This window comes from Conger conger, chromosome 13 (genome assembly GCF_963514075.1).
Source record: "Conger conger chromosome 13, fConCon1.1, whole genome shotgun sequence".
Taxonomy (NCBI): Eukaryota; Metazoa; Chordata; class Actinopteri; order Anguilliformes; family Congridae; genus Conger; species Conger conger.
In genome coordinates this window covers 27,650,076-27,676,987 of record NC_083772.1, presented here as the reverse complement: position 1 = coordinate 27,676,987, position 26,912 = coordinate 27,650,076, and the positions used below count along the sequence as shown (strand labels likewise).

At 41.9% G+C, this 26,912-nt stretch overlaps 1 pseudogene; it reads left to right on the top strand.

The window, feature by feature from the left end:
• The first annotated feature begins 1,135 nt into the window (after window positions 1-1,135).
• Window positions 1,136-26,252, top strand: LOC133108498 (extracellular calcium-sensing receptor-like; annotated as a pseudogene).
• Window positions 26,253-26,912: the final 660 nt, after the last annotated feature.

Below are 26,912 nucleotides of genomic sequence, written 5' to 3'. Positions count from 1 at the left end.
ACTGAGCTATGCAGTTCACGTAGATAAACCTCTCCACTTCTGACATAGTTCTTAGAAACACAGTATTCAGCATTCATGTCAACAGTCCAATTAAAGTGATAATGTAGAATCTACGTATGTGGTGACATGTAGAGGGCTGTGTACATTAAATATTTGTTGCATTCAGATGATTTACTCATCCATTTTGCCTTGAATCATGAACCATTGCAGCGCAGTGGCAGCTGGTGGTGATACTGGATGGGAGGGCTAAAAACTAAAAGTCTGATACCCATAAACAGCTCACACTCCAGTATTGCATTTGAAATATGTCATTAGCATGCATGTAATTTAATTTAATGAAGTCTAGAATCAAGCCCCAGTGTAATGATGTGGTAGTCTCATGCTATCCATCGCAAAGCTAAATTGTGTGTACAGTACACGATTCTTGACAGTGAGTGTGTTTTTCTTTAGTTCATTGTGTCTCTGTATGATTACCTACTGTCTTTTGGATGAGATGGTAAACCGAGGTCCTGACCCACTGTGGGACCCAACCCTGGCTCTTTCAAACTGCCACCTAATAATGCCCTGATTCAATTGGCAAAAACATTGTTCTCTCCCTTTACCCCTCAGCCGTGGACGTACTGTGTCCCTCCGGCCTCCTGCGCCCCAGTCTGCCAGCTGGGTGATGACTGATTGGCGACATTAGTTTCGCAAGCTGGTCTTGCACCATTTCTTGCTACTCACGGAGGAGGCCATTGTTGTTGTCTCCCCCAGTAAATTAAGTAAATTAATTTGTTGTATGCTAATTACTAACCTTACTTAACCTTTTTTCTTTTTCCTTTTTTTCAGTTAATCTTGTGGACTGTACATATGATTTATGTAATATTTGACACATTATACTTGAGGTCTAATTATGCAATGTCCAATTATGCAACCAGGACAGAATTGAAACAGTAATTATTGCTGAAATTGTCTCATTGAAGAAATTGAATGTTGTCATTTTGTATAATATAGGGCCACACCTCTGATTGTGCTTCCCAAAGAAGGTAATGGCTCTTCCTCTCCATGAGCTCAGGGGGCTGTGCTCCAGCAGGGTATTTAAACATGAGAGAGTGCCATATCCTGTCCTGAAAGCATGAAGATGATGCGGATCATGCTGGTTCTGGCACTGGTGGCTGGAGCTCTCACTCTGGTAAAGGAAGGTTCAGGGTCAGGATGCATACTACAAGGGAGCCCCAGTCCTGCTTTGTTCTCTCAACCTGGGCACTTTATGATCGGAGGTATTTTTTCCATCCACTACTATGCGAGCAGCACTGAGCTCACCTATACCAGCCAACCCAACACGCTGCACTGTACAGGGAGGTCAGTGAAGAGAGGAAGAACATTGTTAAATGTGGAGGCCACAGTGGACATATTATTTAGATATTGGGGATGCATGCTTAAATAAAACTATAAGTAATATATGTCATAGATGAATTGCAGGCTGTACATATTTAGTAATATACTGAACATTGCTATTCACATATTATGATTACTCTTCATCTTAAAAAATCTGTTAAGTTTATTTAGTTTTATGCATGTTGTCATTGTTGTTTTATTATTTCACACATTATTTAGAAGATAGGCATTTTACATGGCGTCCTGTAGCGTAGTGGTTAAGGTACATGTCTGGGCATGCAAGATCAGTGGTTCAAACCCCGGTGTAGCCACAATAAGATCCGCACAGTCGTTGGGCCCTTGAGCAAGGCCCTTAATCCTCCATTGCTCCAGGGGAGGATTGTCTCCTGCTTAGTCTAATCGCTCTGGATAAGGGTGTCTGCCAAATGCCATTAATGTAACGTATATTGTATTGGTTGTTTTGGGTATATGTTTCCATCAGTCTGGTCTTCAAAGTAAGCTATTTTACATCCCTAGAGCAGTCACTTATAGTTTTATAATACAGTATTATTGTTTTGCATTTTCTAAAATATTTAAGTTCTAAGAGTCCACTCATTATTACCCAAATACCAAAGATCGCCTTCAACCAAAAATTGATTGATTCTCCACTGTAATTAATTTTTTATCTAAATGTAAAATACAGTATGCTCAATAATATTTGGGACATATTTCTCTTGATTGGGCTCTGTACCCCACAATTTTAGATTTGTAACAAAAACAGTGCAAAAATAAGTTCTCAGCATTTATTAGAGGGTATTTTTTTATACATCTTGGTTTCACTATGCAGAAATGGCAGCACTTTTTATACATAGCCCACTATTTCAAGGGACCATAATGCTTGGCTTTGCCGCTGTTTCTGATTAAATAGGCATATTCAAGTGCTTCCTTAGTGCGTAAGAGAGTGTTCACCATATAGTCTTGATTCCTGGCTTTTGATGGAGTCATTGGCATTTGTCAACATGAGGACCAGAGTTTTGACAAGGAAGCCATTATGAGGCTGAGAAATAAACAAAAATAAAAGCAGTCAGAGACATAGGCAAAACAAAACACTTACCAAAACAAACTCTTTGGAAAATCATTAAGAAGAAACAGAGCACACTGCAGAAAAACAAATTGACAACTGCCCTACATGTTTGGGATAATTGTCTTGCTGTGGGACGAAGCACTGTCAAAATAGATATTTCATTGAACTTGAGCAGATAAGATGGTTCTGCATACTTCAGAATTAATTCAGCTGCTGCTATCAGCAGTTGCATTATCAAGTGACAAGTGGCTTGTTTCATGTTCTTTTATATCATTGTGTGTGACTCTTTGTATTGCTCCTCAAACAGTTTGGATTTTCGGGAACTGCGCTTTGCTAGAACCATGGTTTTTGCCATTAAGGAGATCAACAACAGTTCAAAGCTCCTGCCAGGTGTAACTCTGGGCTACCAGATACATGACTCCTGTACCTCCGTGCCAGTGGCGGTGAAGGTGGCATTCCAGCTGGCCAATGGCATTGAACCAGTCTTCTTTCCAAACCAGTCCTGCACAAAGTCTGCCTCTGTGCATGCTGTTGTGGGCGAGTCAGGTTCCACGCCTTCCATTGCCATGTCCAGAATTCTGGGACCCTTTGCCATCCCCCAGGTGAGCTCCTCGTGCCCAGTCCTCCACTAAATGTTCCGATAATTTATCAGTATATGACTGTAGAATTCAAAAATGTATTTGACATAAATCCAAGAAAGCCCATTTAAATTATTAGCCTGCTGCTTCCATGGTAATTTGGTCTGTTTCTATAAATAGAGAATTTACCATTGCCTGCCAATTTAGCAATAATATTTGTTGTATTCAAGATTCCTCAATGAAAAAACTTTAGTGTTTGAGTGCTAAATTAAGGAAATGTTTGGACAGGGACAAAGTTTTTGTCGTTTTGCATATGTACGCCAGCACATAAATGAAACGATAAATGTGAGGTCAAAGTGCAGACTGTCTTTAATTTGAAGTTATTCAAATACATCCATATTGGGGGATCCGTGTAGGAATTACAGACCATTTGTCCAATTTTATGGCACAACTATTTGGATATATTAACATAATCTTGAATAAAGTCATATTTGGTACTTGGTTGTAAATCCTTTGAATTGGATGACTGCCTGAATTGTGCAATCCATAAACATCATAGGATGCTGGGTATCGTCCCAGGTCTGTACTGTGCCATCTTCAATTGCTGCTCGTATAGTTAGCTTTTTGCCATCGCTCAACCCTTCAGGAAGTCAACAGGAATTCCATTTGGATTCAGGTCATGTGTTGACTTTCCATTTAAACGTTTTGGCCCTGAAAGAAATTGTGCAATGAGTTTTTTGACACGTCAGTATTCATCCTGCTGCCATCAGCAGTCACATCATCAAGAAATACAAATGAGCCAGTTCCAGTGGCAGCCATGCGTACCCAAACCATAACACTACCGCCACCATTTTTCACCAATGAGGTGCCATTTATACAGCGCCTTTATCCAAAGCGCTGTACAATTGATGCTTCTCATTCACTCATTCATACACACACTCACACACCAACAGCGATTGGCTGCCATGCAAGGCGCCAACCAGCTCGTCAGGAGCTTTTAGGGGTTAGGTGTCTTGCTCAGGGACAATTCGACACAGCCCGGGAGGGGGATCGAGCCGGCAACCCTCCGACTGCCAGACGACTGCTCTTACTGCCTGAGCCATGTCGCCCCATCATCACTTTGGTAAAGGTTAATACCAGTCCATCTTCCATTCAACCTGTTCCAGAACTCGATAACTTCTATTTATGGTAGTCTTTCCTGTGAGAAAAAAGTATTGACTTTGTATTTTTACAGTGTTGCTACCATTGACTTGACATTGCAAGGGGTGGCTGAAAGTATACTGAGCCAACTGCAGTAGCTTGATTGAGCAGCGTCTTTCAACAAGACCAGGAAATGAGCCTCAAAAACAAAGCCCGGTGTTTGCCACTTGCAAACACACATCACAGCTGTACAGAATTGTTCAATTTCCTTTCGGGGAAAATATGTATAAAAAGGGCTGTAAACCCCAATATGGATGTAGCTAAATATCCTCAAATTAAAGCTCACCCTCATTGGGCCAGTTTAACAGACACAGATTAAGCCTAGTCCTAGAAAAAATAAAATTTTAAATGGAGATTCTCCATACCAAGCTCAATTTAGTCTGTGAACCTGGCACATTGTTTAATTCCAAATCCAATGTGCTGGAGTACAAAAAAAAAAATCTAAAATCTAAAATTGTGCATATTCTTACTTTCTGTACTTTTGGTAGGTTTATTCACTAATATTCAGTTAGAACGAAGTTGTTCACGATTCAAAATGTGAATCTTTCCTTTAATGGAGCTACAGGTGAGCCACTATGCCACCTGTGCATGTCTTAGTGACAAGCTGCAGTACCCCACCTTCTCCAGGACCATCCCCAGTGACTACTTCCAGGCAGCTGCCCTGGCTAGGCTAGTCAAGCATTTCGGCTGGACATGGATTGGAGCAGTGCGGAGTGACTCAGACTACGGGAACAATGGGATGGCCGCCTTCCTGCAGGCAGCGCAGGCAGAGGGCATCTGTGTGGAGTACTCCGAGGTATTCTACAGGACCAACCCCCATGCAAAGGTGCAACATGTGGCAGAGGTCATCCGCAGGTCCACAGCCCGTGTCATTGTGGCATTCATTACCTCTGGTGACTTGTTGGTCTTGATGTCGGAGCTGGAACGCAAGGCACTGGCCCCACTACAGTGGATTGGAAGTGAGGCCTGGGTCACTAACCACAAGTTGTTGCAGTACCGTTTGTTCGCCGGTGCCATTGGCTTTGGAATTCCCCGCTCGGTCATTCCGGGGCTGCAAAACTTTCTGCTGGACCTGGAGCCGGCACAGGTTTCCAACTCACCCATCCTTACTGAGTTCTGGGAGAGTGCTTTTGGCTGCAGCCTGGGGGGTATTCAGACTGCAGCTGGCCAGAAACCATGCGATGGAAAACAGAATCTGGGAGACCTACAGAATACCTACACAGACACATCCCAGCTGCGCATCTCCAACATGGTGTACAAGGCAGTGTATGCAATAGCCCACGCCATGCACAGCATCATCTGCATGGATGAACTCCACTGCAACACAAGTATCAGAGTTCAGCCACAGCAGGTACAGTAAAGAGTCCATTACACAATCTTTCAACTGCAAATTATTATTATTATTATTATTAGTATTATTTTACATCAAAAACTTTTGTTCTGTATTACAAATGAGTAACACCACAGGCCTTATTGCTTTATAGCAGGGTTTTACTGTACTTTGAATTTGTTGGTCACCTACAATTCAGATTCTTGAATTTACACAGACTAACCATAGGTGGCACTGCTACAATCACTTTTATGTTTTGGTGTCAAACATTTTGCCCTGACTCAATTTTCAGCCATTTTGAATTTTCTTCAGGCCTTCTCCTCGTAGACAGTTCCTCCTTTATTAAACTCTCTGGTCAAAGCTCATTAAAAGAAATGTAAGAGCATGGTACAATTTCACATAAGGATTTATAATTTGTGAATACAATTTTCTACAATCTTAATGAAACCTGATGGACATTACCTGTATACGATTTGATGGACCGACAAAAAATGTTGACCCATAGGTGGCACTATTAATAAGACTTTTGGGGAAAACACTCATAACTCCTCATCCAAATAGCTAACTAAATACAAATACATGCTGAGCTACAGGTCCTATACATTGTGAAAATCAAAATCTTTAGAAAAAATTATTTGTCTTTCGTGCTGCTGACCTCTTGGAATGGCCGCCACTTTGGAAATGCTAGTCACCTAACCAAGGCGGCACGGATGGTGCAGTGGTTAGCATTCCCGCCTCACAGCAAGGGGGTCCTGGGTTCGAATTCCCGTCGGACAGGGCCTCTCTGCGGAGTTTGCATGTTCTCCCCGTGTCTGCGTGGGTTTCCTCCAGGTACTCCACAGTCCAAAGACATGCAGGTTAGGCTGATTGGAGAGTCTAAATTGCCCCTAGGTATGTGTGAGTGAATGGTGTGTGTGCCCTGCGATGGACTGACGACCTGTCCAGGGTGTATTCCTGCCTTTCGCCCAATGTATGCTGGGATAGGTTCCAGCCCCCCTGCGACCCTGTTCAGGATAAGCGGGTTAAGATAATGGATGGATGGATGGATGGATAGTCACCTCACCATCTTCCCCTGTCCCTAGCTTTGGCCTTATCACATGGGTGAGACCTATGAAACAAAGCCACAGTGATACAATACCATTATTCTGCTAATTCCAAAGCTACAGCATGGTTAATATCCATAAACAGGTTTGTTTACCAAACATCAAAAACATTTTGGAATGTGTTGTGTCTGCTGTGTTCAGTCATGGTGACAGTCAGAAACAACTAGAAAGAAATTACAATTCAATGTGAGCTCATGTCTAGTATTTAGCATAGAAACTGATGATAATGTAATACCCTAAAACACCTGTAGGAGTTCAGAGATCAACATATAATGTATAGTTGTATACAATTGGACAGTGGTACAATTTCTGTTCTTTTGGCTTTTTGCTCCAGCATACTGGACTGTCACCTTTAATTTGAGGGTATTTACATCCGTGTAGGAATTACATTTTTATAAGTAGTCCCTTCATTTTAGGGGATCAAAAGTATTTGGACAGTTGGCTTTCAGTTGGAGTCAGGTGTATTCAATTGCTTACTACAGGCATGTGAAAGCTAGATAGTGTCTAGTCTTGATTCTCGGCTTTTGATTGCCATTGGCATGTGTTATTGGTATTGGCATAGGGGCTTCTTCATACCTTCACTGACAAAAATATGAAACTGAAGTGCAACAAGGGCTAATGAAACCCCATGGAATTAAGAAAAAAGCAATAATATTAAAATATGTTTCTCCAAATCACTGCTTTTCTAATACACTGCTCAAAAAAATTAAGGGAGGGTGTCTCGGTGGCGCAGCCTGTAGAGCACTGACCGCATGCTCATTGCGAGCCGTGACGTCGGCGGTCCGAATCCAACCGTCCGACATTTGTCGCATGTCTTCCCCTCTCACTCGCTCCCATTCTTCCTGTCTCTCTATACTATATACTGTCCAATAAAGCTGAAAAAGGCCTAAAAAATATCTTAAAAAAAAAAATTAAGGGAACACTAAAGGGACACATCAGATCTTGATTAACTATTTATTCAAGTTGAAAATCTTTACTGGTGTACATTGTATAATTTGTTGAGAAAAAAATGACGTAGCAAAGGTCAAAGGAAACCAAAATCATCAACCCATTGAGGGCTGGATTCAAAATCACACCGAAAATCAAAGTAAAAAATTGAAATCACAGGCTGATCCAAATTGTGTGAATTTTATCACAGCAGCTCATAATGTGACTCAGTAGTGTGTGGCCCCTGTGTGCCTGTACGCACTGCCGACAACATCTGGGCATGCTCCTGGCGGCGTCGGATGCACTGATACATAACATCCCATAGGTGATAAATTGGATTTAGGTCAGGGGAACATGAGGTCCAGTCAATGGCATCAATGCCTTCCTCATCCAGGAACTGCCTATACACTCTGGCCACATGAGGCTGGGTATTGTCCTGCACCAGGAGGAACTCAGGGCCCAGCGTAAGGTCTGACAATCGGTCTGAGGATTTCATCCCGGTACCTAACAACAGTCAGGGTACCGTTGGCTATGACATGGAGGTCTATGCAACCCTCCAAGGATATGCCTCCCCAGACCATCACTGACCCACCATCAAACTGGTCATGCTGGATGATGTTACAGGCAGCATAACATTCACCACAGCGTCTCCAGACTCTTTCACGCCTGTCACATGCTCAGTGTGAACCTGCTCTCATCTGTGAAGAGAACAAGACGCCAATGGTGGACCTGCCATTTCTGATGGTATCTCGCAAATGCCAATCGAGCTGCATGGTGCTAGAGGACGTCGGGCCCTAATGCCACCCTCATGGAGTCTAATTCTGACAGTTTTGTCAGAAACATGCACACCAGTAGCCTGCTGGAGGTCATTTTTTAGGGCTCTGGCAGCACTCCTGTTCCTTCTCACACAAAGGATACCGGTCCTGCTACTGGATTGATGGCTTTCTACGGCCCTGTCTACGGCTCTCCTTGTGTAACGGCGGGTCTCCTGGTATCTCCTCCATACGGATGTGCTATCCTGGAGGAGCTGGACTACCTGTGCAACCTGATTGGGCTGCAGGTACCGCCTTATGCTACCAGTAGTGACAAGGACACTAACAGAACACAAAACTAGAGAAGAATCAGTCAGGAAGGATAAGGAGGGAGCAATTGTCTGTGGCCAGCACATGCAAAACCATTATCTTTTTGGGGCTTGGCTTTTGTATCTCTGCTGCACCTGTTGTCACTTTCATTTGCACCAAAGCAGGTGAAATTGATTCACAATCACTTGTACTTCCTAAATGAACAGTACAGTACTTAATCACTTGTACTTCCTAAATGATTGATATCCCTGAAGTTTAACTGACTTGGTGTTACACTGTGATGATTAAGTGGTCCCTTAATATGGCAATATCATCATACTTGCCAACTGTGGGACCTCAGAAATAGGGAGATGTTCCAGCTGAATGTGGGGGGTATGGGGATTCTCCCTCAGAAATAAATTGTGTTTTGTTGCCTGCATTCTCGTGACTTTTACAGTATGAAAATAGATAATAAGCCCAGTGCAGCAGCATTTTATAATGCATATTATCTTTGTCTCCTTTAATTTTTTCTCAACTGAGTTACTTTCACTGTCTTTGTTCTCTCACTATCTGTTTATTTTCCTCAACTTCTTCCTCTCTCATGTCTGAATGTAACTAGCTAGCTGAAAAGGCTGCCTACGAAGAACCAAGTCTATGGGCCATAGAGATCAGTGCTAATGCATGGGATCATGGAAACAATACATTTGGTGTCACTTCATTATTGTCCAGGTGGAGATAGCAGAATGTTAAAGTCATTAGGCTTATAGCCTACATGCAGGACAGCGGATTAATGAAAATAAAAATAATTGTCATAAATATTGGAGAATTATGACCCCGGAAGGATTCCGGGAGAGAGCAGTGAAAATCGGGTGGGTTGGCAAGTAGAAGAATAACATATGCTTTTCATAAAGGCTTCAAGCCTTTGTTTGCTAGTACTTGTTCTGGGTTTCTGCCCCTCTTGTTGGTCTGCAATATAATAAAAAAACATCTTTAATATACTGCAGTTCGTATTGTATTTCCGTTTCATGGTCTTGTTGAGCTTACTGTGACGCCGTTACATTAACTCTACAATTATTTATTTTAATTGGGTGTCTCATTAGTGTAACCACTGCGCTCAAATGCTGGCATGTGAAGCATGGGCATGGCAGATAACTTTCAAGATAAAAGCACACCATTGAAAAATTAAAGCATTACCTTTTGACAGAGCAGAAGCACAGCCCACTCTGTGTCTGCTCACAACCCACTTTTGGGTTGGGACCCACCAGTTGAGAACCATTGGTCAAGACCATTGGTAATGACGCATATCATTCCTGCAGGAAATAAACGTAGAAAGAAACCCAACAATTGGTATAAGCCACCCTAATTAAATCCTAATTAAATCATCAGATCTAAATCTGCCATAGTATTCATTCAGTTTGTTTGCCAGTCAAAGTCAAAGTTGGGGGGTTTGGGTTTATAGTTGGTGATCTCCTGTAGGCCCTTGAAGTCTTGTTTCAGTTTTTCTGAGTACTGCCTTTTGGCCTCCTTAACAGCCTTGCCAAATAAACACTTTTCTTTTTTTTTTAAACAATTGTTTATTGGTTTTTCCATTTAGAATACAGGATTCATCCAGTGCTATAAGATATAGAAGTTGTAACAAATTGAAAGCACCAGGAGATATACATGCCAACACTTAACAATTAACACACCCCCCTCCCCCCAACCCCAGAGAATAAAAAAATAAAAAAATCAAGACAACAGAGATTAGAACATGAATTAAAAAGATATTATATAAATTATATAAAAATATATAAACATGGACTAGATGCATATACAAAAAACAAGATAATAGGAATAACTAGTAATACTAATAGTTCTAATAGAAAAGAGAAAAAAAAAAGAAAAAACAAAGAAAAGAAAGAAAAAGGTGACTAGTTATGGTGAGTTATCCGTTGTTCAACTTCTGACATATCTATCCCTTCTAAAACAAAAAATATTTAGCTCATATCTAAATCAAACCTTTCTTTGTTGAAGAAAGACATAAACGGATGCCAGGCACGGTAAAATCGATCTGTCTGACCTCCAATTGTATATCTCAATTTCTCCAGTTTGAGAAAAGTGAACATATGAGGGAGGGCGAACCTGTTTCCAATTGAGCAGGATGAGTCTCCTGGCGATAAGGCAGGCAAAGGCCATAGAGTTGGACTGTAAGTTATTGATTGAGATGTTCTTGGGACGTAGGCCGAAGAGGGCTATAAGAGGGTCAGGGTCGATGCTAGTTCCAATGATTTCTGAAAATGCCTCAAATATAGATGACCAAAAAGGGGCTAACTTAGGACAGGACCAGAATAGATGGATGAGAGAACCTGGGGCTTGCTTACACCTATCACAGAGTGGATCAAGATCAGGTTTTATCCTGGCCAGTTTAGTTTTTGACCAGTAAAGTCGGTGGACAAGTTTAAATTGTATAAGGCCAAGGCGAGCACAGATTGAAGTGGAGTTGACACGGGAAAGAACCTGCTCCCATTCCTCATCTGAGAAATTATAATCTAAATCAGCCTCCCACTGCTGTGTGATTACAGTTAGAGAGGGGTAGGATACCGAAGACAAGTGGGAGTGAATCTTTGAAACCGCACCCGTAATATAAATCTTGTTTGAAAGAATACTATCTACCAATGAGTCAGGGGGTAACTGGGGGAAATGAGAAAACTTACGAATTTGGAGGTAGCAAAAAAAATTATTTCTGGGAAGGTAAAATTTCTTTGAGATTTGGTCAAAAGAAGCAAATATCCCATCTATATATAAGTCCCTAATTGTACTGATGCCTCTCACCCCCCACATATTGAAGGCACTATCCCCTGATAGGGGAGTGGGAGGAAATACATTGAAGGCCAAAGTGCTTCCTACATTGTCCCCATATTTTGAGTGAATTTCGCACTATGGGGTTGAGGCTATGTTGGGCAATTGACAATGGCAAAGGAGAGCAAAGCAGAGCCCATAGGGATGATGTGTCACATGATGCCTCCTCCATAGCGACCCATGCTGGTATAAGTGGGTCTAGCTGCGAATGTTTCCAATGCAGCATACTGTGAATATTAGCAGACCAATAGTAGAAAAGAAAATTTGGCAGACCCAGCCCACCCATGCCTCTAGGCCTCTGCAAAAAACATTTTCTGATCCGAGGGGGCTTGCCGTTCCAAATAAAAGATGAAATTAGTTGATCTAAACTTGTGAAAAAAGATTTAAGGATAAAGATTGGGATGCCTTGAAAGAAATACAGAAATTTTGGCAGAGTGTTCATTTTAATTACATTAACTCTGCCTGCTAGGGAAAGAGGAAGAGATGACCACTGGGTAAAATCCTGTTTAAGGCGCTCCAGCATTGGAGAAAAATGATCTGTAAAGAGGTCTGTATGCTTGCGAGTTACTGTTATACCTAGATATTTAAATTTTGAGGTTACCAATCTGAATGGGAAATGTGATAGAGATAGGGCATTAGCTGGAGAATTGATTAGGAATAGCTCACTCTTTTGAACATTTAGTTTATAGCCTGAGATTATGCCAAATTGGGCCAAAGTACTCAGCAGATATGGAAGGGAGGACACTGGATTAGACAGGAACAATACCACATCATCAGCATAAAGTGACATTTTTTGTTCTTTATCTCTAATCACCCCCTGCACATTTTTGTTACTTCTAATGGAGATAGCGAGAGGTTCGATCGCCAGGGCAAAAAGGAGAGGGCTCAGTGGACACCCTTGTCTTGTTCCGCCGTGAAGTGGAAACATTTTAGACGAGACTTTATTAGTCCTGACAGAGGCCATTGGGGTAGAGTATAGAAGCTTAACCCAGGATATGAAATTACTACCAAAACCAAATTTGTACAGTGTACGAAAAAGATAGTCCCACTCCACGTGGTCAAATGCCTTCTCTGCGTCAAGTAAAACTAGGACCTCAGGGACATCAGATTTAGTGGGAGAATAGAGAATATTCATTAAGCGCCTGAGATTTAAAAAAGACAGTCGGCCTTTCATAAAACCAGTTTGATCAGAAGCTATTATGTTGGGTAAGACAGACTCTAGGCGCCAGGGCAAGCACCTTAGCAAGCACTTTAACGTCAACATTGAGTAATGAGATAGGTGAGACGGGTGCGTGGGGGTTGGACCCAAAATGCACGACTCAGAAACAATAGTAATATAACGACCCCTCAGGGCTTTATTCGGGACGAATCCCAGGAGAGTAGTCAACACAAGCAAAGTCCATACACGTAGATCCAGCCAAACAAAAAGTAAACAAACAAAAAGCACGGTGCCGAGGGAAGAGGCAAACTCGTAGTCGGTAGACGTGCAGGGAGGTCCGGTAGCGGGAGAGCTGTCAGCGGGGCAGATGAACAGACGGGCGGCAGGCAGAGGCGTAGTCGTGGGCGAAGCGGGAGTCGAAACCATGAAACAATCAGCGAAGCAAAAGTACAAAAACGGTAGGCGAGGACGTAGTCAAAAAACAAACGATGGTCACAAAACAGAAATCAATAAACAATGGTCGGTAAACAGGCGTGGATCGTAACGTGTAATCAAACAGTAAATAATGCTCAAGAGTTGCGTGGTAAACAGAGGCAGACAATTTCGCAGTGAACAGTTGCGCGACTGGGCTATAAATGCAGGTGTAGACAGGTGTAGACAATTAGTTAGAGCGTAGCAAGGAAATGGAAAACAGGTGCGATGGATGACAAGTTTAACAAGGAGATTAGTAATCGTTAGTAATAAACCTATCCTGCCCTAGCATTAGTAAATTAGTAAATGACATGCACGAGAAACGTAAGGTAACATGAACACATGATTAGTCTTGTTAGTTTCTACCCAATCCTGACCTAGCGTTAGTAGTTTTAGTAAATAGACAAATAGAAACATTAGGGGAGTGAAGGACAGAACGAGAGAGAGAGAGAGAGAAAAGGCGGAACGCAAGGTTTGCGGAAAAACATGTAAAAGTGTATGCATAACAACGACCAGTAACGTAACAATAAACATAAATCGAAACATAACACAAAGCGAAACTAAGACGATAATCACTCAACATAACCAGATAATATAATCGTAACGAAACATAACTAGACATGACGAGAAAATAAATCGTAACAAGAAATAAACTAAACAACATGACGAACCTAGACTAACATAATACATGATAAGACACTACGTGACTAAGACAACATGAAAAAACATAAATCAACATAAAACATGGTGAGACAGACCTGAAACGTGACAATAGGGCGGTATGAGCTGCAGCTAAGAGGGTCCTTATCCTTTTTTAATAATAAAGAAATGGAAGCCTGGCATAGAGATGGTGGCAGAGACTGTGATTCAAAGGAATCTGCAAACATTGAGGCTAAGACTGGGGTAAGCTGGGGCAAAAAAGATTTAAAAAATTCAACTGGGAACCCATCCGGGCCGTGTGATTTCCCACTCTGCATAGATTGTATAGCCTGGGTAATTTCAATGATTGTGAAGGGCTCATCTAACTCCGTTTTGTGTTTAGCATCAATGGAGGGGATATTAAGGTTATCAAAGAAATTATCAATGATGCATGGGTCACCTGGATACAATGTGGAGTAAAAAGATTTGAACTCGTTGTTAATGTTCTGTTGGTCAGAGTTACAGTGCCAGTAGAGGTGCAAATGTGGGTAATAAAGTTCTGAGCTGCTGATTGTTTCAGTTGCAGAGCGAGGGTCTTGCCTGCCCTATCCCCATGTTCACAAAAAGTACTTCGTGATTTGAACAGTAAAAGCTCAGCTTGGTTGCATGACAACAAATCAAATTCAGTTTGTAGGCCCAACCTTTCTCTATAAATCTCAGCGGATGGAGACACTGCATAATCTTGGTCCAGTTGTAAGATTTTATCTGTAATTTCCGAGAGCCTAGTTGTACACTGTTTATTGGCATAAGAGGTATAAGAAATTATCTGACCACGTAGGTAGGCCTTCAATGTTTCCCATAAGGTGGAAGGGGAGATACCTGGGGTGGAGTTTGTTTCCAAAAAAAAGGATATCTGATCAGAGATAAACTGGGTAAAAGTCTTATCTGACAGCAAAACAGGGTTTAAGCGCCAAGTATTCTGTGTGTGGTGGATTCCAGGGAGAGCAATATCTAATGACAAGGGGGCATGATCCGAGATCACAATGCTGTTATATGAACAAGAACGGGCACAAGTAAGTAATTTATTATCAAGAAAAAAGTTATCGATTCTGGAGTAGGTGTGGTGTACCGGAGAAAAAAAAGAATATTGTCTCGGGGGGTTCAGAAAGCGCCATATATCTGACATACTGTATTTGGCCAAAAAACATTTAATTGCATTTGCAGTTTGTGTGCAGGGTGAGGGCTTGGAAGAAGAACGATCTAATGAGGGGTCAAGGGCACAGTTAAAGTCTCCACCCATAATCAGCTGATGGTTATTAAGATCTGGGAGAGACAAAACAAGCTTTGCAATAAAATTACTATCATCCCAATTAGGTGCATATACGTTGGCTAAAATCACCTGTGATTCGTAAAGGGAGCCAGAAACTATAATGAAACGACCTTGGGGATCAGAGACTACTTTAGTTGGGGTAAAGGGAACATTCCGGTTAATTAGAATACCTGCACCCCTAGCTCTGCCCTGAAACCCAGAATGAAACACCTGCCCCACCCACCCTCTCTTCAATCGGATATGGTCTGCCACCTTCAAGTGGATTTCCTGCAGGTAGCAGATATCAGATTGTAACTGCTTAAGATGAGTGAACACTCGGGTGCGCTTAATTGGGTTGTTCATCCCTCTCACGTTCCAGCTGACCAGCCTGACACTAGAGCCGCCTATCAAGTTATAATTTGCCATTGGTATGAGTAACTATAGAAAGGAGGATTAGCCAGATACCAAAAATTCTCGAACCATAAGTCACCAACAGAAAGAGAAAGAAAAAAAAGGGGAAAAAACATTTAAAAAAAGTCCAACAACCCAATAGCCATCTCCCCGAACGAGACGGCACTTACCAAACAGAGAACCTACTCTGTGTTCACCATCATCTTAACACTTGGTGATCTTCGGCTCTCCGCAGAATCAAACAATACACAAGAGTAAGTAAAAAAGAGGCTAAATTATAGCCTTTGAAATATAAACACACGTGATAACGTACGTATTACATCAGGAATGTAGCAAACTGGAAGGATGGAGTGACTAAATAACAGGATTAATAAAATAAAATGAGTAGATCAATTCAAAAAAGTAGGGGGGAGGGAGTCACAAAGGGGAAAAACTAGATTAACACCTATTATTGCTTATCCTCTCCCTCCCTCATTCCCTGTTTAGGTATGACAGTTACCTATTCTTATATGGCTATTGTGGCCACTCTCAAATGCAAGTAAAAGAAGAAGAAACAAAATTAGTAAGTAAATAAAATGACCAGGTTATAACCTAATTATTATTATTGCAATAGCATAAAGAAATAACAAGTAAATAAAGCATTGTTAAGGTTGATGAAGTAACACTGAATGTCAGCTGCACCACTACCAGTGCCATTGCTAGCCAAAACAACATATATGTAAAGAGAAAACGGGACAGCTTAAACACAACACGCCATATTAACTTTGGCTATTACCAATACAAAGTGTAAACAACAGTCCAAAGCAACAAGCCATTAATAGAGTGGTGTCAGTGCAATATACAATGTCCACCACAAAAAAAATCCTATTTGAACAACCTAACTCAGGGCAGTACATTTTCCAGAATGAAGTAAAAAGAAACAATGTAAACACAACAGACCACGTTAAGCTGGCCTATTACAATAATAAGATGTAACTGGTCATCTAAATCTAAAATACAGTACAAAATATACGTCACTATTATCAGTAGTCTGACAGCAGCAGACTCACTTACTGTACACCACCAGTCCAACGGGAAAGCTCCAAAATGCCGAATGTTGCTGCTCCCCAATGAGCAATAACGAAGAAAAGTTTTTAGTCCAGGAAAAAGATGCGGCGACATCACATAGTTAACGGACATTCCGATGGTTTATCTAGCAGGGTAGACATCAAACTGGAGGAGGCTCGTTTGACAGCGTCGGTCGGATTTTGGCTCGGTAAAACTCGGCTGCTGCTTGCGGAGTATCAAACGAGTGACTGGATCCTTGGAAGGTTAGTCTCAGTCGGGCTGGATGCATTATGCCGAATCTGACCCCGGCGTCATGCAGTTGAGTTTTCACCTCTTTAAACGCAGCTCTGCACCTCGCCAGCTCCGCTGAAATGTCAGGAAAAATATGAATTCGACCACCTTTGTAGTGAAGCTGGCCATGATCACGGGAGAGCTTCATAATTTTCTCTTTTGTTTGAAAATGGTGGAGGTGTACGATCATAGCTCTAGGAGGAACGTTTGGTTGTGGCCTCGGCGCAAATGAGCGGTGCGCCCGGTCTATCACCGGAGGCGTATCAAACGCACCCTCACCCAGGACTTCAGTCAAAAATGGGGCCATAAAATCAGTGGGGCTCTTCCCTTCTTCGCCTTCCGCAATTCCTATCACACGAATATTCTGTCTCCTCGCCCGGTTTTCTTGCTCATCAATTTTACGCTTCAATGTCTCGTTCTCCGTAGCGAGATTGGCACAGCGTTCCTCCACGCCAGTGAGTCTGGTATCCACACCTGTTAGTGCGGTTTCCACCTCTTGTAGTTTCTGCCCATGGTTAGAAACTGTAGACTGTAAAGAAACAACCATTGTGCGAAACTCAGGGAGGACCTCTGACCGCAAGGTAGCCATCTCTGTGCGTATGGTTTCAAGCACTTCCTTCAGGTTACTGTTGTCCGCCATTTTGTCACAATCAATGGTGTCTCCCGACACAGACACTTCTTCGTTCTTTTTTCGTTGCCTACCCGGCTTTGGCATACTCCATTAAACGCTATATGGCTTCCTGATGGACTTCAAATAAAATATATGTGTTTTAAAAGTAATAAAATCTCAAAAGTACCATGTAAAAATGTCAAATTCTGCGGAGTGACTCCCGAGTACGTCCTACTCACACATGAGTAAACCGGAAGCCCCCGCCAAATGAACACTTGGCCAGCTTGAAACATTCCCTATCTATACTTTTCCTTTTATAAACAAGTTTATCAGAAAACCATGGTTTTTCATGGATGTAGAGAAAGGAGATGGGGACGTCGAGGATGTAGGACACGTTTCTCTATTGCTAGTGACCAAATTTATATATTTAATCTCGCTAAATCGTGCATGTCTTTGGTGGTTAAGCGTCTAAAGAGTCTAACGGAGTCTGCAAGAGCAGGCCACAATAAGCCGGTGCCCTCTCCTGAATCTGATCCGCTCCCAACATCGGGTGCTACAGCTAGTGCTGACAGCACGACGGTATTGACCTCAGAAATGCTACAATCCATGATGGGCTCCCTCAAAATCGATATTTTCAGTAAGATTGACACTTCATCTACCACTCTTAGATCAGAGATGATACTGGTCAAAGACGAGCTTAAAAGATCTATAGAGAGGATCCAGAATAAACTCGACACACATGGAGTCGTTTCATCGGAGCTGGAGCGCGGTGCTACAGATCACAGCACTCAGATTACTGAGTTAGAGGCAAACGTCGGCTCACTAACAACTAGGGTGACATACCTGGACAACAGATGTGAGGACCTGGAAAGTAGAATGCGGAGGAACAACGTCCATCTTCTGGGAGTGCCGGAGGGAGTGGAGGGTCCGCGACCGACAGAATTTGTAGCCGGGCTGCTTCAGGAGCTGCTTGGCTTGGATGAGAAGCCGCTGCTAGACCGGGCCCATCGCACCCTGTGGAGCCGACCCCGGGAGGGTGAACCTCCGCAACCATTTGTCATCAGAGTGCATTTATTTCACGTCCGGAACAACATGCTGAAGAGATCCGGAGAAGCGTCTCCTCTCCTCTACAAGGGTAGAAGAGTCTCGATATTTCCGGACTACACCACGGCTGTGGCCAAGAAGCGGGCTAGCTTCGGAGATGTGAGGCGCCAGCTGTGCGCCTGTCCGGGCGTGAAGTATGGTCTCATCTACCCTGCGGTTCTGAGACTGACCCTACCAGACAGCTCCACACACAGATTTGAGGACCCGGCTGTTGCGGCCGATTTCATCAAAAACAGAGTGAAAAAAGCTGTCATGCCACCGCCGGGTCTGTAGCTCAAAATATCAGTTGGCTGGTCTGGTTAGCAGGCTAGTTAGCAGGCTAGCTGGTAGGCAGATTAGCTAGTGAAGTTGGTCTTGCAGAGCTCATTGTTGACACTTGAACGTAGTGGGTTTTTTGTTTTTTATTTTTATTTTCAATACATGTTGATGAGTATATAGCGGACTCCTCACATTAATGTGATATAATGTGGAGATATATTTTATTCCACTTACATTACTGCCTACTATTTGTGTCATTCTCATTTTGTTTTGATCTGAGCTGCCTGCACTGCCAATATTTGGCTGTTTACATGGTTGAGGCTCAGTTTTGCCACTTTATATTTTGTATCTCTCTTAACTGAGTTAGTTTTCCTCGGGTCCTAATGTTACTGGAGACCAACTTATGCACATTTGTTTTATTCTAGTTCAATAGTCACAAATCTCAGGTAGCTAAGAGTGAGCTAGCTAAGTTGGTATGCATTGCTCTAAAGGTTTTTTGTATTTAGGGGTTTGCTTGCATCTCAGTTGGGGAGATGCTTCGGCAAGAGGGATTTTGTGGGAGGGTTTTTTTCCTTCTGTATTTGTGTTTTGTTTTGTGTTTTGTCACTTGTTTTTGTTTTTGGATTTGCATGATTGAGGTCAGCCAAAATATTTAGCTTGCATTATGCCTTGTCCTTAACATGTCCTCTCTCTCTTAAGACATGACTCAGCCTAATGTATCTCATCCTGCTGGAGGGAATGGCTTTAATTTTCTCACTTGGAATTGTAGGGGCATTAACAACCCAGTTAAACGCAGTAAGGTTCTCCACCACCTCCATCAGTTGAAAGCTCACATCATCTTCCTCCAAGAAACTCATCTCAAGGTATCACAACACTCAATTCTTAGGTGCAGATGGGTGGGTCAGGTGTTCCATTCCTCATTTCAGAGTAGGTCAAGAGGGGTGGCTATCTTACTTCACAAATCAGTAACTTTTACATGTTCTAATGTGATAGCTGATCCCAATGGTAGATATGTAATTGTCAGTGGTAGGTTATTCAATACGAAGGTGGTTCTTGTTAATATTTATGGTCCTAATTGGGACAATGGTGATTTTTTCGAATCGGTTTTCTCCACACTCCCTGATATGTCCTCCCATATGCTGATCATAGGCGGTGACTTTAACTGCTGGTTGGACCCACTTTTGGATCGATCCTCCACTAAATCTACTACTTTATCAACCTCAGCTAGGGTTGTCCGTACTTTTATGTCTGATTTCGCTGTTTCAGACCCTTGGAGAACATTTAATCCATCTGGGAAAGCATACTCTTTTTTCTCTTCAGTACACCACACTTTTATGCGCATAGACTACTTCCTTGTAGATGACAGACTTCTCCATTCCATATCTTCGTGTTTATATAATCCAATTGTGGTTTCGGAACATGCCCCTGTCACTATGGGAGTAGTCTTTCAAACAGCTAATAATCAGAGACCGCCTTGGCGGCTTAACACTCAATTACTCAGTAACGAAAATTTTATTAACTTTGCTTCGGCCCAAATTGACTTTTTTATAGATACAAATAAAACCCCAGATATCTCTGCGTCTACCCTATGGGAAACTTTGAAAGCTTATCTCAGAGGTGAAATTATTTCCTACACCACATATGAGAACAAACTTAAAAAGATAAATTGTCCATGCTAACACGCCGCATTGCCCAATTAGATAACGCATATTCCATTTCACCATCTCCAGATATTTATAGGGAGCGCTTAACTTTGCAAGCAGAATTTGACACTTTGCTAACAGACCAAGTTACTGAGCTGCTTGTCAAATCTAGGAGCACCTACTACGAACAGGGAGACAAAGCCAATAAGTTATTAGCACATAAGTTGCGTCAAGTTTCATCATCACATCAAATTCCCAAAATTCATACATCATACAGAATATCATTAGACCCTTGGGAGATAAATGATGAGTTCAGACGTTTCTACCAGTCTCTATATACTTCTGAAAGTGATGCTGATTTATCAGAATTTGATGACTTCTTCCATTCCCTTGATGTACCTTTAGTCAACCGGGATTTGGTTAAAGAATTAGAACAACCAATCACTGTTGAAGAACTGTCTAGAGCTGTCAAATCCCTTCAATCCGGGAGAAGCCCAGGGCCTGACGGTTACTCAACAGAGTTTTATAAAAAACTTTTCCCCAAACAGGATTTATTAAAAAGACATTCATTCTTCAATCTTAGGCGACTATTTAATATCATGTACAATTCCTCTACACCAACACCTCTAAGGCCATTATATCCCTGGACGCGGAGAAGGTGACAGGGTGGAGTGGAAGTACCTTTTCTATACACTAAATAAATTTGGCTTTGGCTCAAAATTCATTGCTTGGGTAAGACTTCTGTATGTGTCCCCCCAAGCCTCTGTCAGGACTAATAACACTCAGTCAGGCTGTTTCCCTCTGCAACGGTCAACACGCCAGGGTTGCCCTCTAAGCCCTTTATTGTTTGCTCTTACCATAGAACAGCTTGCAATAGCACTTCGTTCCAACCCTCTTATCAAAGGTATAGTTAGATACGGACATGAGCACAAGGTGTCTTTATACGCAGATGATTTATTGCTATACACATCTAATCTTTCTGTTTCTGTTCCTGCTGCCCTTGCTACTATTACATCCTTTGGTCACTTATCAGGGTATAAACTGAATCTTAGTAAAAGCGAATTGATGCCGCTTAATGTGACCGCAGAAAAATTCCCATTACATACCTTGCCATTCAGAGTTGCTCATAGTTGTTTCACTTATCTTGGTGTACAGGTCACGTGTCGATTTGAAAACCTTTTTTCGGGCCAACTTTTCCTTGCTTTTAACCCGCACTAAGGATGATTTTGAATGCTGGTCGGTGCTACACCTCTCTTTAGTAGCGAGAATTAATTCTGTTAAAATGAACACACTCCCTAAATTTTTATATCTCTTTCAATGCCTACCGATTTTTCTTCCCAACACATTTTTCAAAAAAATAGACGGCCTAATTCTACCTTTCATATGGGATAAGAAGACTCCTAGGATACGAAAACAGCTCTTGCAGACACCCAAGTCAGACGAAGGTCTGGCGCTACCAGATTTTAGATTTTATTATTGGGCAGCTAATCTTAGGGTCATTCAGTTCTGGTTGCGAGGTGGTGAGATATCCCCATCCCCAATTTGGTTAAAGATGGAAGCTGGTTCATTTATACCGGCATCATTGTCTTCCCTCGCTCACTCCTCCATTACAGGCCCTTATTCCTCTTTCACCAAGAATGTATGTGTCAAAACAACATTGAGGATCTGGAATCAATTCAGACAACCTCTCTTTCTGCTCCGGTGGCCTCGAACCCTGCTTTTGCCCCATCTATGGTTGATAGTGCTTTCTCAATATGGTCTAGTCTTGGTATAAAAAGGTTTAGAGATCTCTACATTGACAATACATTTAGTACGTTTGAGCAACTAGCAGTTAAATTTGGTCTTCCCAGGCATCATTTTTTTCAGATTTTAACAGATCCGGAGATACGTCCGCAATTTGGATCCTCGTTTCCCCGTCCTTCCTGGTGAAACACAGTTTGACACCTTTCTTACCCCGCTTCCCACTCTGAAAGGTACCTTGTCAATAATTTATAGACAAATTTGTTCTTTAAGAATTGCCTCACTTAATGACATTAAATCCTCATGGGAGGAGGAACTGGGGGAGGGAATATCTGATGGGCTGTGGGAGAGTGCACTCGGAAGGGTACATACTTCTTTGGTCTGTGCCCGACATGGTCTCATTCAATGCAAAATCATTCATAGGGCTCATTGGACCAAAGCGAGACTAGCGAAAATTTACAAAGACGTAAATGCTAACTGTGTGAGGTGTAACCACTCTCCTGCTAATCATGTGCACATGTTTTGGTGTTGCTCATCTCTTGATGGTTTTTGGAAAGATATTTTTAGCACACTTTCGGAAATATGTGACACACAGATCAAGCCAGACCCTTTTATTGCGCTATTTGGGGTGCCCTCGCCCACGTTGCAACTGACCAATAATAATAAGGATTTTATTGCCTTTGTTACCCTGTTGGCAAGACGATTGATTTTGCTTAGTTGGAAATCCTCTGTGCCCCCTTCTCATGCTCTTTGGATTAAGTCTGTTTTAAATTGTATGAAGCTGGAAAAAATTAGGCACACACTCAAGGGGTCTCTAAACAAATTCTGTGCAATGTGGACGCCCTTCTTTTCTTTATGTTAGGCGACTTCAGTTCCCTGTTATTCCAGAGTGATGTGTATATATATATATATGTGTATGTATGTATATATATACATATTTTCTCCTCTTTATTGATGTCCTTGTTGGATGGAGGTGGGAGCGTGGCAAGCTCCGGGGATGTAGGAGGCAGGGTGTATGTGTATATGATGTCTGTGATCTTGTGAGGGACTGTGCTGGCTTGCGGACAAGTGCATTGAAATATGTATACATATTTATTTATTTATTTTATCTTTTAAATTATTTTAATTAATTTGTTTTGATTTGATCCTCATCATATTCTGGTGTGTTATTGTATTGTTGGATGTGATTGGGTTCATGCTGAACAACTTATGAGGACAATTATTTTGTGAATGTCGATTGTGCAGAAAATCCAATAAACAAAGTTATAAAAAAGAAAAAAAAAGAAAACCACGGTTTGTCATTATTGTAACTCACCCTAGTACACGTTGGGATGCAGCGGTCCTCACAGAAGCTGATGTAAGACATCACAGCATTGTATTTATCGAGATTACTAGTGTCAATCATAAAAATGTCTCACAGCTTCACTGCACCACTTCAATGATCTCCTCACTACAGGTTTAGAGGGTTTAAATTTCTGTCTGTATGTGGGGATCAGATGTATAATCTGGTTAGTTAGATTGTCCCAGTGGAGTGTGGGAGATTGTGTGGTAGACGCCGCTGACCGTGGTTTAGCAGTGGTCCAAGGTATTCTCCTCTCTGGTCGGGCATTGAATGAACTGTGCATCTGGGGAATTTGTGCAATACATTTCCTTTGTCATAGTCACCCAGAATAATGACCAGTGAGTCTGGGTTTTGAATGGATGGTTAACATGAAAGTTGAGCTGGCTACTAGCAAGTGAACCATCAGCCCTCTTACATCTTACCAGGTCATGGAGCACCTGAGAAAAGTAAACTTCTCCAGGAATGGGTACAAAGTCTCCTTCGATGCCAATGGGGATCCGGTGGCCACTTATGAGTTGGTGAACTGGCAGGTGACAGGGGATGGGCACATGGAGTTTGTGACTGTGGGACACTATGATGCATCCGCCCCCGATGGACAGGTGTTCACCATGAAGAAAAACATTACCTGGGCAAGTGGCCAACCACAGGTAATTTCACATTCAAATATAATTTAATTAGACAGTTATGGTTTATGAGAGTTGTCTATTGCTGTGGTATTTGTTTGAAGATGCCTGTGTCAGTGTGCAGTGAGAGCTGTCCCCCAGGTACTCGGAAGGCCATGCAGAGAGGAAGGCCTGTCTGCTGCTATGACTGTGTGCCCTGTTCTGAGGGAGAAATCAGCAATGCTACAGGTACAGAAAGGCAGGAATAATTATAACTCTGTAATGTAGCACATTCAATATGTGTCATGGAATGAGAACCTCTGGTATATCATGGATATTGGCACAGCTAGTGGGGTGGTAAAAGAAAGACAAGACAAACTTTACATTTATATATTTTTAATGGAACTATGTACTTTGTATTTTTTTGTTTAACGTATTCTTTCGCTGAACAGTAATTTATTGGTTGCTAAGCAGCAGATTTGCTAATGTAAGCAATACTATATCCCCACTACACTAGCTGAGCAAGGTTAGCTAGCAATAATGTATTCCTGCTTCAGTATCTAAGCAACGGTATTGCTAATGTTAGCTACACGCAATAATGTACCCTCACTGCACTGACATTAGCTAGCTAGCTTGCTACTTTACGATACACCTGACGACACTGACACACAAGTAATTTGTCTTTGTTGTAGATGTTTATCTGGACACTGCCAGATAATGTGCAGTTATTGAAATAACTCATAGCGTCGTAATGATTTGTCGTAATCATTTGCTTGGCCGGGGTTTGGTGGTTGCGCTGGTATGAGGATATTGCCTTAGTTATATATTTTTAATTCCTACTCCCTTCCAAATCCCCGAGAAGGTCAATGGACACTTTAAAATCACTAATTTTGTTTTGTTTAGGCTGCTAGCGGCAATGATGATGATAACGTTAAGCTTACAAAGTAGATAACGGTAGAGTAATATTAAAAGATGTGAACATTCCATGTAAAATTTAATTTAGCATAGGTAAATTCTGAATATGTACAGTACATTTTTATAGATGTACTTTGCAGGCTCTCTGTTGGGGGACACACCTGTAACTTAATTTAAATTTAGGCTAGACCATGCTGGGATCGGAAGCTGAAAACTATGTTTTCCATCCATGTGTCATCCCACAGTCCTCTGATCCTGTTTTTCATGCCCTGACCTCTTAGCACATTCCTGAACAAATAGCTTTTCTCCCTTTTGTGCAGATTCCCTGGACTGCATCACTTGTTCAGCTGATTTCTGGTCGAATGCTGAGAAGGATGAATGTGTTCCCAAGCCTGTTGAGTTCTTGTCCTTCCATGAGGTTCTTGGGATCATCCTGACAGCATGTTCAGTGACTGGGGCCTGCATGTCCATCATGGTGGCTGCTGTGTTTTATAGACACAGGGACACTCCTATTGTGAAAGCCAACAACTCAGAGCTGAGTTTCCTGCTGGTCTTTTCATTGAAACTGTGTTTCCTTTGCTCTCTTACCTTCATCGGCCGGCCCTCTGAGTGGTCCTGTATGCTGCGCCACACTGCGTTTGGGATCACCTTTGTCCTCTGCATCTCTTGTGTTCTGGGGAAAACTATAGTGGTGTTAATGGCCTTCAGGGCTACAATTCCAGGCAGGAATGTCATGAAGTGGTTTGGGCCTCTCCATCAGAAACTGAGTATTCTTGCTTTCACTCTTATTCAGGTCCTTATTTGTGTGCTTTGGTTAACAATATCCCCTCCATTCCCCAACAAGAACATGAAGCACTACAAAGAAAAGATCATTCTGGAATGTGATGTAGGATCAGCAGTTGGGTTCTGGGCTGTATTGGGCTATATCGGACTCCTTTCTATATTGTGCTTTGTTTTAGCTTTTCTGGCGCGTAAGCTGCCTGACAACTTCAATGAAGCCAAATTAATCACATTCAGCATGCTCATATTCTGTGCAGTCTGGGTCACCTTTATACCAGCTTATGTCAGCTCACCTGGAAAGTTCACAGTAGCTGTGGAGATCTTTGCTATTTTAGCTTCCAGCTTTGGTCTGATCGCTTGCATTTTTGTGCCTAAATGTTTCATAATATTGTTTTGGCCTGAGAAAAATACCAAAAAGCACATGATGGGGAAAATGCCATGAAAATCTATCTGAAACTCAAAAGAAATGTCAGTAATGTTGTCATGATGATTGTATTCAAAATTTTCAAAATATTTCTTCAGCTGTACAATGTCTTGAAACATTGAAAAGCTAAATATCTCTGAGGACCATACTTTTACTTTACTAATATTAACCTAGCTGGCCACAGACCCTCAGGGATTTCATACCACCAATAAAAGATTCTTGAATCAGGGTGTTTTCTGGCATTTGTGTACAGTGTGCAATTGCTCAGTCATCATTCAAAAAGCACGAAAATAATACGACTGGAAGTTGGCAGGTTTCCTAGAGAGCAAAGCCTGATGGGTTGGCAGAGTCATTTGTACTCCTCTGGGAGCTGCAGTGGGGAGCTGGCAGTATGGTAGAAGTCCACTTCACTGCTATCTGAACAAACTGCTGAACATGTTTGTTTTTCAGGACAGAGAGGTAAAGCCTGTGTGTTTACAGACCATTATTTTGGGAGGGCAGACTTTTTTTGTCTTGTTTTTGGGAGATAAAGCCTGTGTGAATAAACCAAATGTCTGCTACATTGCTAGTCTCCATCTAAGTGTGCAGTTTACAGGACTTTTATTTCTAAGCATTAAATTAACACCTGCCACATATTGATTTGAGAATTATCTGAAACTGTGAGCAAACAAAATCAAGCAATTTTCTTCT